This window comes from Macrosteles quadrilineatus, unplaced genomic scaffold (genome assembly GCF_028750875.1).
Source record: "Macrosteles quadrilineatus isolate MER2022 unplaced genomic scaffold, UCM_ALF_1.0 Scaffold_5__1_contigs__length_97177068, whole genome shotgun sequence".
Classification (NCBI taxonomy): Eukaryota; Metazoa; Arthropoda; class Insecta; order Hemiptera; family Cicadellidae; genus Macrosteles; species Macrosteles quadrilineatus.
In genome coordinates, this window is record NW_026542598.1 from 50,086,530 (window position 1) to 50,104,224 (window position 17,695).

The following is a 17,695-nucleotide window of genomic DNA, read 5'->3' on the forward strand; positions in this document are numbered from 1 at the left end:
GTTCTCATTCGGTTTTGGTTTTAAACGCATGTTGGAAGAATGGTGGAAGGAACAAATACAATAAAAACAATAACAATCAAATCTCAACAAATACATACTAATTTGACAGTCAGGTGATCTTTTGTTTGCAATCTGAGTGACGTCAGACATGACGGGAATAGCGAATAGCCAACAAGGCCCCACTAGAAAAACGAATACCTAGTTCACCTATGTATTTTCCTTGGGAACGCGCCAAGGCGCCACCACGTCAACTAGCCACCACATCAACCCGCCATCAAAAAGAAGAAGAAGTTTGAGGTGGCGGGTTGACGTGGTGGCTCGTTGTTGGGGTGGCACGTTGACTCTAGCGTGCACGACAACCCGCCACCTCGGAAAATTGTGTGGTAGCGGGTTGTCGTGGTGGCACGTTGTCCTGGTGGTGCTTAGACGTGTTCATACACGTCAACCAGCCACCTCTTTAGTGTGGTGGCGGGTTGACGTGGTGGCTGGTTGACGTCTACGTGTGAGGTGGTGGGTTGACGACACCGAACATTGAGCGTACACGACAACCCACCACCTCATAAAATAGTGATGGCGGGTTGACGCGGTGGCACGTTGTCGCTTACATGCGAGGTGGCGGGTTGACGAGAGTTAACATGGGGTGTTCAATGAAATATTTCCATGTGTAATTGTGATTAATTTATCCAGTGATAATATCTGGAGGAAGCACTGGTTTAAAATGTTCAAATACTTCAACAAGTTGTTTTAGTTGGTTTGTAAGTTATGTACTGTTACAATGGTGTGACATTATTAAACGTCAAAACATGGTTTTATGAGATTCATTATAAATCCTGACATAAAACTTTCCATAAACACAAAAGGTCATATAGTCCGTATATCTGACGGGGTGAATAAAATAGCCGTTAATTCGCAAGTCGTTCAATAATATTTAAAAGATAAATGGATTGAAAAGGTGACACCTGCAGCATTTCCCGTGTTCGGCCAGAAGAACAGGACTAACAACTGTCATGAAACACTTAATTAGTCCAGTCAAGGAATGAGGTGTAGAGTGCGTGAGCAGGTAACTAAGCGATTCCTTCAGAAACTTGTTCAGGGGGCTTAGGGTGTTAACATACCAAAAGTCCTGACTCCTAGGTGGTGAGCCAGGGGGTGGAGGGGGGAAAAAGGTATGCATTATGGTTTTTTTTTATTATATCTCGAAAACTATCAACTTTTTGTATACTATAGTAATTTATAAAATTGAAGAAGATTAAATTTTCTACAAGAAAAGTATATACTGTAATGTGTTTATTTTGGTTCAACAGATTACGAGTTATAACTTATTTAATTGATATCTTATTAAAATCTTCTTCCATAAGAAATACATGTAAATGAGTATGCGAAATGGGGCGAATCCTATCCGCCTAAATGAAATATAAATGATATTCTGGAAATCTTGACAAAATTTCCAGTAATTTGACACTTTAATAATTAAAATGATCCAAAATTAAGGCGAGGGCGAGGTAACAAAATTTCGAGTTTTGGTGTTTTTTTATTGGAAATATAAAAAAAATCCTTAAATCATCCCATAATTAAACGCTCACCCTCGCTTTAATTTTTGACAAAATTTCATGATTAAAGTGTCAAATTACTGGAAATTTTGTCAATATTTCCAGAATATCAGTTATATTTCCTTTGGGCGGATAGGATTCGCCTCATTTCGCATACTCATTTACATGTATTTCTTATGGAAGGAGTATTTTAATAAGATATCAATTAAATAAGTTATAACTCGTAATCTGTTGAACCAAAATAAAAACATTATATACTTTTCTTGTAGAAAATTTAATCTTCTTCAATTTTATAATTTACTATAGTATACAAAAAGTTGATAGTTTTCGAGATATAATCAAAAAACCCAAAATGCGTACCTTTTTCCCCCCTTTTTCCCCCCTCCACCCACTGGCTCACCACCTAGGAGTCAGGACTTTTGGTATGTTAACACCCTAAGCCCCCTGAACAAGTTTCTGAAGGAATCGCTTAGTTACCTGCTCACGCACTCTACACCTACTTTTGGATCATTCATTGACTGGACTAAATATGAACATTAATCGTAACATATAAACATTTTGCTGGGCCCGCTTGTGAGGTACAATTCTTCTTTCATTTCTCTTAGTCAGCTGGTGTCTTTGTTGATACGTGTTTTTTTTTCATTTTGGCGAAATAAAAAAAGGCGTAATGACTAACTAAATGATCGAAGCATAACCAATTTATAATACATTTTAAAACTAGGGCGTAAAGTGACTAATTTCAACATGAGCTTAAGTTGCAATAGATATAATAGGTACAATCGATCGATTTAATCTAAAGAAAGCATCGTGTTAATTTCAGATCATATCAACTGTATTTTAGATTATTCAAATTTATTTTACAAAATATCAAATGAAGTTGAGAATTGCAAGATGTATGTGAGAAGGCATCTTTATTAATTTAAGATAAGTGAATTATACGTATTTTAGCATTCGAGAAATTGTGGTTCGATAATGAGGAAATAAAAATTCAGCTTAGTTAGTTTTGTGGTTTAAATCACAAAAGTTAATAATAACATTGACCATTCTTACATGATAATAACCATTGTACTGTAACTTCCACAGTCATGGGGGTTGTTTTGTACCATTTTGTTCAAAGTTAAAAGAGCCATAACTTCAGCACCTTGCCAGGGGTTGACCCCGACGTGATGTCAAACGGAGAAAAATCAGTAGACAGAATTTTCAAGTCAAGATTACCCCCCTTTCGGGCTCTCAGATCCAGAATTATTGTGGTTTGCACAAATTGAAACCCAGTTTTCTGTAGCGGGGATCATATGGTCGACGAAACTAAGTTCTTTCACGTCGGGGTCACCAAAATGAAGTTGTAAACTCACAAATTCAAGATGATAATAAAAAATACGTGTATTTAGTAGAAAGATAAAGTGAACAATAATTGAATGAATAGTAAAAAAATCATATCATATGTTAAATAAAAATTAATGTACAGGTATAGTGTTAGCAAAACGGGAGTGCCGATAGAGACCTGTGGGGGTGCGTGCGTTTGAAGGGACTTGACCTGGTCTCCATCGTAAATAATCCGTAAGTAGTCAGAAGTCACTACGGTGGAAACTGTGCAACGGAACCAGACTTACGATTTTTTTAAACTTGATCGACGAAGCAACAATCATCAGTGGTAAGTTTAAAGGTGAAATAGTCTAATCCACGAATACTGGAAAAATACCGGTATTTATCATAAACATAAACAAATTACGTTTTTGGCCAGAAATTAAACAAAACCCCTATACTAATGCATTAACTAAGATATGGTTTTGTTTAATTTTGGGATTAAAACATTATTTGTTTATGTTTATAATCCATACCGGGTCTTTTCTACTATTCGTGGTCTAATCACAGAATACCGATCATTTCACCCGATCATTTTACCTTTTGAATTCAAGTGAATACACTTTTCTTTGCGTCTTGCTTTCGCAATCACCATTATATGGCACATGGGCAATCCCTGACTATCACCGGTTTAAATTTATAAAATGCACGCTTTTCACATGTTGCGTGCGCACGTGGTGGTAGGTAAGCATAAAAACTTATATATATATATTTATACGCCTAACGAAAAAAAAAATGGGTTATTCTATTTTTGTTTTTGGTATACATTTAAATGTCATATTATTTTTGTTTTTAATTCAATTGTCAAGAAAATAAAAGTGTTTACATATGAAAAGGAGCATTATATAACTACTTTTTTATTTTGGTTTTAATCGAAAGGAATATTGTTTAACATTTTAATATATCTTGAAAATTACTTATTTTTTTTAAATACTGTATTTATTAAAAATTACATACACACTTTGATTGGTTTCCAGCCTGGACGATCTTTTTAAATAGTTTTAGCGAATTTCCCTATAGGGAAGTAGTTATTACCGTAGGTGGCACGGTAAGACCTAGACCCGGGACCGATTTACTTTTTCATTTTGATGTCCCCAGAGGCCAAAAACACCATTCGTTCAAATTTATATATATATATATATATATATATATATATATACTTATATATATACATATACGTCCGTGAACGCGATAACTTGAGTAATTTTTGTCCGATTTTGATGAAATTTGGTAAAGGTGTAAAGCGGGATAAACTTGAATGAGTTCGCGAACCAGCACGATCGGACCATGGGAACGGGGCTTTACGGGGGGTTTTATGGGGTAAAAATTGTTTTTTCTCACTTTTGACCCTCAAAACACAAAATTTCCCGATTTCTCTGTAAACCTTTTTAAAGAGCTTAAAAAAACAAATAATTTAGTATATAAAAGTATTTTTGTTCGATTATTAGTAACGGAGAAAATTAAAAAAATTGTAAATTTAAAATTCTCGTGTTATTCTTATGGAGAATATTGTCAAATGTTGCAGTTTTCTTGTTTATGGATATATTTTGATCAAACTTGGCAAATTTATTTATTTTGTACTAAGCTATCAATATTTTACTCAAAAACACACTTTATTAGTTTCCTTGTAGCAGCAAACCTAGGTACTCGTTAAACATAATGTTATTAAAATATATTTAACTGAAAATCAATTCAGACAAATGGAAATTCACTTAGTCGGCAGGTTTGCTGCGGCGGGGGTATTTATGATCTCTTATATATCATGTATTAATATAAGAGATCATAAAAATGTATACTGTTTTTTGTGAACACTACTCCTCCCTTATTTGTAGACAAATTTCAACGTTTAAGGTGTTAAAAGATTCGGCTCAATTCGTAGTTTTGAATTAAGGTTTTATACTTTTATAATTTAAAAGTTCCTACCCTTAAGGGCGTAAGACCCTATCAAATGTCTGGTTTTCACCATGTTAATAATTGTTTCCAGAAATGCTATTAAAGAGTTACATTAACTTTCTCTAAATTAACTGAATCCAAGTACAATATATTTAATGCTACAGAATATAAATCTAACCGATTTACGACAAGAGTGCATGGTGGCGGGTTGTCGAGGTGGCACGTTGTCGCCTATGAGCGAGGTGGCACGTTGACGGCACCAAACACGGAGCGTACACGTCAACCCACCACCTCGTAAAAGAGTGGTGGCGGGTTGACGGGGTGGCACGTTGTCGCCTACGTGCGAGGTGGCGGGTTGCCGACATCGAACATGGAGCTTCACGACAACCCGCCACCTCTGATAAAAACTGGTGTTGGTGGGTTGTCGTGGTGGCATGTTGTCGTGGTGGCTTATTGACTTGAGTGTGTACGACAACCCGCCACCTTGGAAAATTGTGTGGTGGTGGGTTGTCGTGGTGGCCTGTTGTCGAGGTGGCGGGTTGACCTGTACGTACACGTCAACCCGCCACCTCGGTTTTTTTGTGGTGGCGGGTTGACGCCTCTGACCAAAACACCGAGGTGGCGGTTTGACGTGGTGGCGCATTGACAGCGACCCTTTTCCTTCCACCGTGGTTTTAAACATTACAATATTATTTAGGTTATAACTAAAATTACATTAAGGCATAGATGACACATACTCCGGTGTAACTTTAATCATAGGGTTTAAACTTTAAACATTAATCCCTTGTGTTAAATATTACGAACCACACAAGGGATTAGTTCGTAATATTTTATGGGAATTTGAATCTTTTTTTGTAACTTAATTGAATGTTTACAATGATCAGAATTGGGATAGTGAGCTATTGGTCTGTACCACGGCCACCTTACCAGGCCGCGGCCTGGGGCCCATTTCATAATAAACTACAAGTTACAACTTGTAACTTGTAATATTTGCATTGGACCATCAGCTGATTTACTAATAATATTAGTTTGTAGTTGATTATGAAATGGGCCCCTGGTAGAATTGGCCGTGGGGTGTCATAGCTTATAATGTCATAGCTTATAATCGTGAATTTGTTCCATAGCTTATAATGTTGAAAATGTGGCATAGCTTATAATCAGTTATAAGCTATGCCACACTTTCACGAAAAATTATAAGCTATGCCACAATTTCTCTAAAACGTTATAAGGTATGAAACATTTACAGTTTCACAACTTATAATGGTCAAATAGTGGCACAGCTTATAATTCCAAATCTGTTCTATAGCTTATAATCCTGATTTTGAGTCATACCTTATAATTCTGATTTCGGGGCATAGCTTATAATTGAGGAGAATGTTGCATTGTGGGAATGGCATCAGCTGCTCGATTCAGTCAGGTCTACCATATATACGATATTTTATGGTAGGATACGATAATTATTGTAATTGACCGTACTGTACTGACAACTGCGATATGGTATTTTATAACCTAAACATTTATTTATTTAAATGTTTGTTATACACGATTTTTATACGAGAAATGGCAACAATTACATGCTATATGACAATGAAAATGCAAGAAATATTTATAGTGAGAAGTTAAAAGATATAAAAATGAAGTGAAGTGAAGGATAACGGCATTGCAAATTAATGAATCTTGTCACTTGTCAATGGTCCGGCTGGTGTTGACAGAAGATAAAGGAAAAGGAGAGGAACAATAATTATTATTAAATTTTAAGCATCAAAAAATTCCAAAACTATTGTGGTGTTGAAATCCAGTAAGTTGTGTTTTAATCCAATCCTGTTCCTAGGCCTTGTTATTCAAAGTAACAAAATGCAGTAAGTAGGCTATTATTTGCTTGAGTGTTATTAGGTTAAGTTAGTAGGTACAGTTGTCTAGCCTACGCTTAAGTTAGCTGTGGCTTAAGTTAGCTGTGACTTAAGTTACAGATTTCCTGTGACAGGCATAAGCAATTAACTTAATAAAAATATCAGTGAATGTATTCAACGGCTGCACTAAAGTTTACGTCCTACACTCATTCGAATGAATATATCGAATGAGTATCAAGTGTTCGAGTAGGCCTATAATCGATATAAGTAGGCCATCAAGTTTGGTTATTAATGAAATAGCCTAATTGAAATATCGAATAATCTAACTGATATTTTTCATTAGAATGAGTGTAGGACGTAAACTAAAGTGCAGCCTATTCAACTAAGTAATGACTTAGGCCTACATTCTTAAACAAGGTGTAGGTGTATTAACTTAAGATAGGAATTGTCTGTTGAAGCAGCGTGCTTAAAAATATAGGCTAACTAACTTAAGTTACTGTTAGGTTAGGCCTAACTTAGTAGCCTAAGTATATAAAAAATGGTTAGCCTAGGCCTATGGATGCTTTAATTTACTGATAGTAAGCATAGGCTGTGTTCGAAATGGGTACACTTCCATATCTGTTGGCACAAACAACCGAATGAGTAATAATGATACCAAACGATGTATCGAATAATCGATACCGTATATCGATCCATATTTTCGTTCGATTGTTTGTGCCAACAGATAACTTATGGAAGTGTAACCTTAGAAATGGTAAGCGTGATAATACTGAGCCAAGAGATTTAACTTGGGTAGGCCTACAGTTTCTTAACTGGGTTACGCTAACTTAAGTTAATATTGTTTATTGAACTATCGAATTAAAAATATTGACTAATAATTGATATTTTAAAATATATCTGAGTTTATTATAAAATTAAACTATCATAACCTAACCTAACCAACCAAACTATTTGGATGGTGAAAAAATTGCATGTAGGTTTACTAATTGAATCGATAGTTTCAATAAAATTAGCGTAGCCCAGTTAAGAAACTGTACCCTTTAACTTATTCTACCATTAATACTGTTAATACTATTCAATGAAATGGCGACCATACATATTAGGTAGGAAGCCAAGTATGAATGGAAATTTAGTAGGCTATAAAATAACTTACAATAATCAACGTCACAAAACTTAAGTTAGGTTAATTTCACACAGTAAACAAGGCAGCAAACCATGTAGTTAACTTATGGCAAAAAAACATGTACCTAAGAAAAATGTTCTTGAAAAATTGAAATTGTGACATACCTGAGAACATATTAGCCCACCATACTTACAATTGATTGTAATTGGCAAAGGCAAATCCTTGTATTATGTTTGTTTCATAACCTAAAATCAAATGAAAATTTGGTTTGAAGGTGTAAGGCGGGATATATCTGAATGAGTTCGCGAACTAGCATGATCGGACCATGGGACCGGGTTTTAATGAGTTTTATGCAGAGAAGGGGCCTAGGCCAAAAAATGGGGCTTTCTAATTTTTTACCCTTAAAACACAAAATTTATCAATTATTCTCTAGACCTTTCTAAAGAAATTTAAAAAAAATAATATGTCATCTATGTATTGTGTTGTGTATAACTTAGCAGAGTCGTGGATTAGTTGTCCGCTTGACTGTGTGTGTGTGTGTAAGTGTTCGCATAAAAAACTCAAGCTAACCGTTGCACCTATAGTGTTAAAAAATTGCACAAATCATAATTATGACACCAATGGAAAGACACCATAAAATAAGACGATTCCGTTCAGTAGTAATTATAAAACCCAAAAAATACATTTTTAAATTTGTCGCATAAGAATAATATTCTTCTACTTTTTATTTGTTTATGTTTTGCGACCAACAAAAAGCTTAATTTATATTTTACTCTATATAAATATATTTTACTCTATATACATAGGCTATATTTATTTTTATAAATCAAACTTGATAGCTTTATTTTATACTAAGCTATTAATGTTTTAATAAAAAACACACTTTATTAGTTCCACCTGGGTAATGACACTTGGGTCCGAGAGAACCAGTGGCCTTCGAGTTTTTAAGTTTTTATTTACCAATCCAAATATAAGTGAAAAGAAAATATGCCCTACCTTGAGTCATTGTTTCTATATTCTGTTTTTACTTTTAACAAGAAGAAGGCCTGAATAATGTACACTGCCTATTTTTGTTCCAGGTAAATTTTCTTGTAAAGCTTGGAGCATTACAAATGTTTGGTGTTAATGTATGAGAGTACTTCACATGTAAACAATATTGATGAATTGTCTGCTTATTTGGGGCCAAATAAGAAGGAGAGAAATTTTCTTGGAAAAGAATCGAAAGCAATAAAGATAAGTAAGTTTGGCTAAGCTATCAATATGACTAAGAAGCATTTTCAGTCCTTGTTTAACATTAACTTATGATGTGCTGTGGCGGTTAAGTTTTTATATTTGGAAAAAAAGACACTTTAATCAACTTACAGCACTGTTCAAGTTTCAGAGTTACCTATGGTGACAGAATAATACAAGGCATGTTATTTAAGTAAGTACTGTTTTTAAATTTCTCCGTTTCAGTGCTGCGATTGGCATTTTGGACATTTGTGCTGTGTATGTGCATGTATTGGCAATCCTGCGCTGGAAATTTGGCAAAAATCGGCTGTGTTTACATCCGGTTTAGAGCATTCAAAACGGTGCCGCCAATTGAGACTGCCGTCGCCTGTGAAGTTTGCGCTGTACCGGTAATTAGATTTTTAAGTGCTAAAGGTGTGAAAGCCATTTAAATTCATTTGACAGATTAGTGAAGTGTATGGGGAGAAAATTATGAGTGGCGGAATGGTACCTACGCAGGTGGGTAAGGGCATTTAAAGATGGCCGCACCAACGTTCATGAGGAGCAACGCACAGGGTGGCCATCTGTCAAATTGTCATGGTGATTTCCAGGATGTGAATCCGTTATCTTCGGAACCGGAGACTTACGCTGTATAACTACACCAGTCTAAATATGTGGAAAGACCAAGTTATTTGTTTATAGTTTATTGCCCCCACACAACTGGTAACAATAAAGTAGTTTCACATCTTTTTGTGGTAAAAAAATTTTAATACCAGCACAGAATTAAATTAGTTATTTTTCCCCAACACCCATTAAACCTTAGATACATCGATTGCTCATACGTATGAGCTTGAGCAAAAACAATCATACTATAGTCCAGGAGCTGAGGGGGGTTGAGCATGCATGAAAGTAGTACGCAATGTTATTGCTGATTATTGTAATATGGACTGTGGTGATCAAAATTACGTATGTCGCCTATTTCAAAAGTGGTCGATAAGGTGGTGGGGAGGGGGCAAACATGGCGGTTTGCGCTATGCGTTAAAACGCTGATAGTTCAAAAACGGTAAAAGATAGAACATCGGTTAAAACGTCGTTGTAATCCTAAAAATGTGGACAACAATAATGGTCATTGGGTCCGAGGTCGTATCTCTATAAATAAACAAGTTATTGTATAAAATATGTAAAAATGGACTTTTCGTGTAGATTTTTTACCGAAAGTAGAATTAATTTGTGAGTGTCGCAAAGAAGTAATATCAAATATCTTTGCTGATAGTTGTAATATGGACTGTGGTGATACAAAATACGCATGTCTCCTACTTTTCAGGTGGTCGAGAACTTGGGGGGAGGGGGGAAAAGATGGCGGAACGCGCTATACATCGAAATGACTGTAGCTCGAGAACGGTACGAGATAGGACATCGGTTAAAACGTAGTTTTAATCCAAAAAATATTACCAATAGAAAAGGTCATTGGGTAAAAAGTCGTATCTTTAATAATTATTTTTTTTCTTTTGTTTGGGTGAAGTGGTAGAACATTATGGCTATGGTAGATGTGTAATACTATAGTCATAGACAATAGAGTAAATATAGACTGTCAAAGAAAGGTTTTGCGATCTGCCGCTAGAGCGTTTTTGCTGTTCAATATCAGTTATCAGTATTCGACTCAGTGTCGTCGTCGACTACTCGCCAGCTGTTACCAGCACTACCACTCTTGCAAACGAAATGATTACTATTCGCTATTGTCGTCTTCTGCAATCGCGTCAAAATCATGAACATCTTCCGCGGCTGTGTAGACATCATCATTGAATGCCGTGGTCTCGAAACGTCATCGTCATAAACAATTGCGGCAAAATTGTGAACATCTTCAGCGGCCGTATATACAATCGGCTTGCGCGATCGCAGAAAAGGCGTGATCATTTTTCCTGTGGTCCGTGGTCACGAAAACGTCGTCTAGCACAGTCGCGGTTTAAGAACATCTCCTGCGGTCGTGTAGACACATCATCCATCGTCTTGTGCCGTCACGGAAACGTGATCGTTGTCTAGCGCGATCGAGGTAAAATCATGAAATTTACCGACTTTGATATCAAAATAAAGACTAAATCCCAACTTTTCAAGACCATTTTGAAATTCAATACTATTACCTGAATTTCCCGTTTTCCCTGACTACTAGACATCCTGGTTAAATTTGATTTTGACCTTGCAAATATAAAACAAAACCTTCCAATAGACCACTTCCTAAAATTATGGATTAATAAAGAAAAACTTTGAATCATTGTAATGAAACTACAAAAGTATAACAAATATATGTTTAAAAAAAAATACAATAAAAGATGGCATTTAAATTAATTTATTGCTTAATATTAAATAAGTCAGTAAACTCCAATTCCGGGGGATTCCTCCAAAGTTGGCAACACTACTCCCAACTACCAAGTTGTTATGGAAACGGTCGCTAGCACTTGATGCTGCAGCGGCATGCGCCGTAACTACACATTACCCCTGGCGGTCGGTGCCGGAATATACGCTAACCGCAGCACAGCTGGCCACTCTACTCCTGCCCAGTATGGTCAGACCAACTAGCATATGATTTTATGAAGCCGTACTTGGGCTACCGCTGTATGGTTTCATCATGACATGTATTTCAATCATTCACTGGGTTATAATTTGTATGTATTTGAATGGATACTTTTTATACTTAATTGATAAAAGACTATGAAAACCGTTTAGTGCTCTATGGTGTTCTATAGTGCTATGGTGGACACAAGAGCGTAATCTGATTTGGTTCTACATTACTTTACTTTACTTTAATTTTAATAGTAGCCTGTTGTTAGCAGGTTTGTGCTGTGCTGGGCAAGTGTGTGCAATATCCATGGAAAAATTATGTTGAATCCTCTCACCTTGTGCAAGGATCCTTTAAGTAAATCTCAATTTCTCTTGCAGCAAAGTCCAGGACAAATTAACCACCAAGCTAACAAGACACCCCTTTCTCTATTTAGTTGTGATAACAATTTTGAGTTATTGTTTATTTGTTTCAGGATATCATGACAGAAGAATGCAGAAGGGTTGCTCAGCTATTAACTTCGCCTTATAATCTTTATTTGTATTTCAATTGTGTTGTAAGAAGTATTTTTTAAACAGTAAAACTTTCTCCAATTTATAGACTACCTATTATGATTCATTGTTGTGTTTTATTAAGGTCCCTACCCTTATCTAAAAAATATTTTATAAACCAAAATGTTTAATGCTGTTCGCCTATTATTCTTGATAAAACATTAAAATACACTCCATTATTGAGCCTAATCATATTGATTTTCTACTTTTAAAAAAGTAAGTAACACAACCAAGACCAGTCCTTAAATAAAAGTACTTCATAATTATCCCAGTAATATGGATTTCCAAATTCCTCCCTAGGAGTTAATCTGCATCCGGACAACCAAATTTTTAAGATTATTATATTTAAAGAATAGGCTTGCTAATACAAATATTATGTTCATTTATAACTTTTTTCTCATTATCTATACATAAAATTGATTAAAATATGTGAATGCGACTATTATTACTGGTGGGAAGGGGGCGCCACAACCATGTTTGCTCCGGGCGCTGCCAACCCTAGGGATAGCCCTGATATTTACCTTAGGCCCCATTTTTGCTCAAGTTTGGGTTGCAACTAAGGCTTGGTGTCAACACCTAATCCACTCTGATCAGTAGTGGTGCCGAGAGCCCGAGCCAGCATAGTGGCAGTGCAGTGGCAATACAATGAGTACCCCTTGGGCGCTCGTCAATGTCAACATCCCTACAGCATACTCCCGTTTAACCAATTTTCGTTACCAATTTTGTAACGAACTTTTTGCGCAATTCTGAAAAATAGTTTAAATTTCCTGACAACGATTTCTTCTTATGAACTTCAGAATCACAATGCTTTGTTTTTATTTTTAGATAACCTAGGTATACAAAAGGTTTACTCTCGGCCTCAAACGTGCGCCCTCTAGGACCTTGCGCCCATAGGCCCGGGCCTATTGGGAAATCCGGCCCTGTTGGTGTGTCGCCCAAAACAAGTAACAAGCAAAATTTAAATTTCTCTCTTTTGTACCGAATGTGATGCAATATAAACAGCAAATTAGAAACGCAAATCCAGTCAGCTGATTAGACATAGGTGACTTACCCAAGGGCCCTACGACGTGGTGGGGAAAGCTTCTAGCCAAGGGTCTGTCTCAGTGACCGGTGTGTCTCCAACCTTCCTATGCGTGGGGTGAGTTGTTAAGTGGAGTCGTGCAAATCAACTCGTAGTTTGCAGTGTTAGTTGGCAAAAATTTAATTTTCAACAAACCCTAAAGCCTATATCCCGCAGGGATATAATTGCCACGTGTTTGGAATTAAATTAAGTTAGGAAAAACTCGTTTCATCCTCACCAACTTATACATACCGCTCCCGAAATTTCACGTCTTGGTTCAACCAAAATTCAATTTGTCCGCATTTTGGAAAAAAACTCATCCGTATTCTCTCTGATTCCTTTTTTTTTGTATTTTTAAAGTCTCGAAATTCACGACCATGACGTGTCCCTAGGGTACATTTTTCAACTTTCACGCTGTTTTTAGACTAATTATTCGTGCCGAAATGTATAAAGCCATATTTTTATGTCATCAATGGTTATTAAACTTACAAAAAAGGAGCATATTATAATTTTATTGTCATTGCAAACTGACTACCATGACAAAATCAGCCTGTCCCTCGATTTGGCGTCACGACCATTTGGGAAAAAATTTTGAACTTTGGAGCACGACAGTGGCAAGCCTGGCGTCGATGGAGTCAGTTGGTTTTAGAGAGTAGTTCGGGGTGTACGTCAGGATTGTAGTGCCGGTCGTTTCGAGTTGAAAGGAGGAATTACAAGGTTGATAAAGGAAAGATTGTGTTTTTTGTAATTTTGGTGTGTCCATGACCGTACGTAGTCATTCGATGAAGTAGACATGGTGTTAATTTTTGTTTATAAGACATTTCAATTGCTAGATTAACTTAGAAGTCCACTTTGTATCCTCGAACATGAGGTGCAGGGCTACCGCCAGAACATAGCCAACACGTAATTTCACGACCAAAGTTTCACGACCATCGCGGGTTTTTTCACGACCAATCCAGCCTTATGGATTATACTGTGTTTGGTCGTGACAATAACTTTAATATAATTGTAAATTGAACCGTTTAGTTCAATTGAAACACATTTTTTTATTATAACTAACAGTATAATTGAAGGATTGTTTAGAAAGATTTAGATTATTTTAGACAATTCACGACCGTACCGCTTGTCCCTGACCATCACGTTTATGATTTCTATCATAAAAATTTCAAAAATTAAAATATCGTCATATTTCAATGTTTTAGACACAAAAGGAGCACACCTCTATACAAACATAACGATTTTTCGGGTCTCAGGTAAGTTTTTTTGGAGTTATACAAACTTATAAAGATTTTATTTATTTTTTAGTTTTTTATTTTTTTCTAGAAAGACCAAATATACCAAAAGCTCAGTGACCTTTTTATTTTATAATGGTTATAAAAGTAAATTAGTTTATAGCAAAACGTAGTTATAAAAATAATATTAACTATTTTTAATATTCATTTAAACGTCTGTTATGGTCGTGACAGGATTTTGTGTTTTTCCACTAAAGATGCTCTTTAAAAAAAAAAAAAACCAAAGATATTTCGTTACCATGAACATTTAATGAAAATTCAAATGTTAATGAAATAAAAAAATAAAAGTTTTGAAAAAAGGGGAAAAAAGTTTGCAAAGTGCTTTTCCTAAAAACGTACGTTTTTAAATTTTCACTCAATTGCCAATGGTGAAATTAATTGGAAAATTTAATACACTTGGAAGGGCTGCAGGTTCGATTATGGCTTGCGATTGTAGTTAGTGGGAGTGTATTCCAATATAGACGTATCCGCCATAACACTCTTTAGCTATAAATAATAAATAATCTTTCATACCATTGCTTTGAGTTACGTACAGTTATACTGTGTAACAAATTGGACAACGAGATCTACACTTCAATTTTATAGTCTTTCAGGGTGGCTAGTGACCTGGAAATGTCAGGGAATATTAAATATCTGGAAAAGTCAGGGAAAATTGTAAATTTTTTAAAATAATTGTTAGTAAAGGTCGATCTGGTGAGAGTACGTATGCCGTGTCGGGGAAAACTAAAAAATATGTTTGTACAAATACATTTTGTGTTTTTGTACAAATTAAATTTTGTTATAAACTGTGTATCATCTTATCAAACTCTGTTTAATTTTATTAAAGCAAGCTGCAAAGTTTGAATATAAGCTACAAGCCTGTATCTATAGATTTTATGTATTTTTTTCATGTCAACAAACATAAGATATTCTTCAGATAAAGATTAGTCCTTTTGAAGATTTAGTTAGTATTAAAATTGTAATTTGAATTTGTCGATCAGGGAAAGTTTAAAAACATCATGGAAAAGTCAGGAAATTTTTCAATGTGATTTCACTAGCCACCCTGTCTTTGGATTTTGTGAGTGTTGGATCGTCTCAAACATTAAAATTTCACACCTTAATGTCACTGTCGCGGCTATATTGTAACCGCGCCAATCACTTAATTCCTCTACCGAGAGGTTCGATATATAGTAGCATAGATAAAAACATACGTTGGTTAGTCTATGATAGTAGTGATAACATTAATGGCAAATATATTAGGGTAAAAGGCCATACATTTCATAACACATCACCTTGTGTCATCGTTATATTGTAATTTATCCTCCACTGAAGTTATTTTTAAATATATGGAATTGTGATTTATTTGCTCATTATCATTAACCTTTGGTATTTCAATCCTAGCATAAATATAGTTCTTTCAAAGAGTCGTAATTATAACCAATAAGAATCCACTACAAAAGATACACCTTGGGTGCAACACTAAGTTTAGTGTGGTAGTGTGCAAGGTAGAGTCAGTGTAGTCTTAAGATTGTTTTCAGCCTTGGAAGAACTAAACACTACCAAGAACGTCCCCTAAGGACTTCTGGGGGTAATTTTATTCCACAGGGCTCACTAAATTTTTATTTAACATCAAGCTTCCACTGCCAACGCTCTGTTGTAATATTTTTCTTCACTTAGTTCTTCCAACCCAGGGGCAACCAATTTGTAAAGAACCAGTCAGTCGAGAGGTATTTGAGAGTATTTACGAGTAAAAATATATTTGAATATTTATTATATTTAAATATATGTTGTTAGAAATCCGTTTTTTCTTTACACTTTTACTTAGTACTGAATTACTTGATCAATACAAATAAAATCTTAAATGAACTTATTACTTATTCCTTAATACATTACACTATGACTATTTTGGAAGTGCCTTCTTGTGTCAAGTTTTGCTAATGACGTAGAGTTCAGTATGGATTTTAGAATTTTAGTACTGTTTATAAATACTTGGATATATCATTTTTGATATTACAGAAATTACATCAATGGACAAAACTATTGTTAAACTTATGTTTCCGATCTTTGGGAAGAATATTTTAATTTTTCTTGCAATAAAAAATCATGCTTGGGTTACTTTTTAACAGAAAAGTTGCTTTAACTTTTGAAACATAATGTTTACAGGAATGGGGGTTGCACTATTTTGTAGTTCTTGTCTGTGACACTGACCGCTACATGACAAGATCGTTTTATTTGGCTAAATGAAGGTGTAAACAGTGAAATAATAAGAAACAAATTGTAAACAAAACATGACCTCTATTATCTACATTGCACCGTACAGAAATAAAACTAAAATTTGGGCTTAAGCTGTTCCATAAGTATGACAAATCTACTAAATATGTTTTGATCATAGATCAAACATTTAGTCCCTTAGAAGATTTGTCATTCTTGTTGAAAAGCTGAAGCCAATTTTATTGCTATTCTATGCCGACTGTAGAGGTTGTGTTTTTTTTACAATAAAGTATGTTTCTTAATCGTTATTTCAGTTATTTAAAACCTAATTTAACCAAATAAAACTATCTAATCATAAAAATAACTGGTCTCCTAGTTATATAACCAAACAGTAAAGCACAAATCATAAAATTACCCTAATATAATAGAAACAAGATTTCGTTTACACTAGCGATCAGTGTCGACGTACATGAAATAGACACGAAAAACAAGCTTCAAAATCAACAATGGGATGAGAAGTCTACTTATGTTGCATAGTCTACGGTTTTATCTATGAAAAAGTATTTTTACACCGGTATTACACAATATTACAATATAAATATTACCTATACAATAGTTGTTATCATGCATAGCATAAATAAGCAACACGAGCAATATCAAACTTATGATAATATATTTCAGCTTACATAATTAAAGTAAAACAGCAGATACAAAAAATCATTCTATTATTCAACAAAAAACCATTTAATATATACATCTATTACATATGTCGTCCAGGAGTAAAAATAACTTGAAATACTTTTGGTTTTGCTACGTTGGCTGCACTTAATGCGACTTCTTATTGCCGAGTAGCGGCTGCTAGTCCATACGATAATTTGAGGACCATTGCACGATAATTTTTTGTCTACTCAGGATCGATCAGCTGTCCCATCCGCTATGACGTAATTCCCGCGCGTTATAAGCTATGCCACGTTTTTAAAATTATAAGCTATGGAACAAACGAGATTTTATAAGCTGCAGCACATTTGAGCTATGCCATTATAAGTTATGCCACATTTTAA

At 35.1% G+C, this 17,695-nt stretch overlaps 1 long non-coding RNA gene across 1 annotated transcript; it reads left to right on the top strand.

Annotated features, from left to right (window-relative positions):
• Positions 1 to 6,310: 6,310 nt before the first annotated feature.
• On the top strand, positions 6,311 to 12,125 carry LOC128995194 (uncharacterized). The gene is made up of 3 exons (XR_008490956.1): positions 6,311 to 6,664; positions 8,858 to 9,015; positions 12,017 to 12,125. It is a non-coding gene; the product is annotated as an uncharacterized LOC128995194 (long non-coding RNA).
• The last annotated feature ends 5,570 nt before the right edge of the window (positions 12,126 to 17,695 follow it).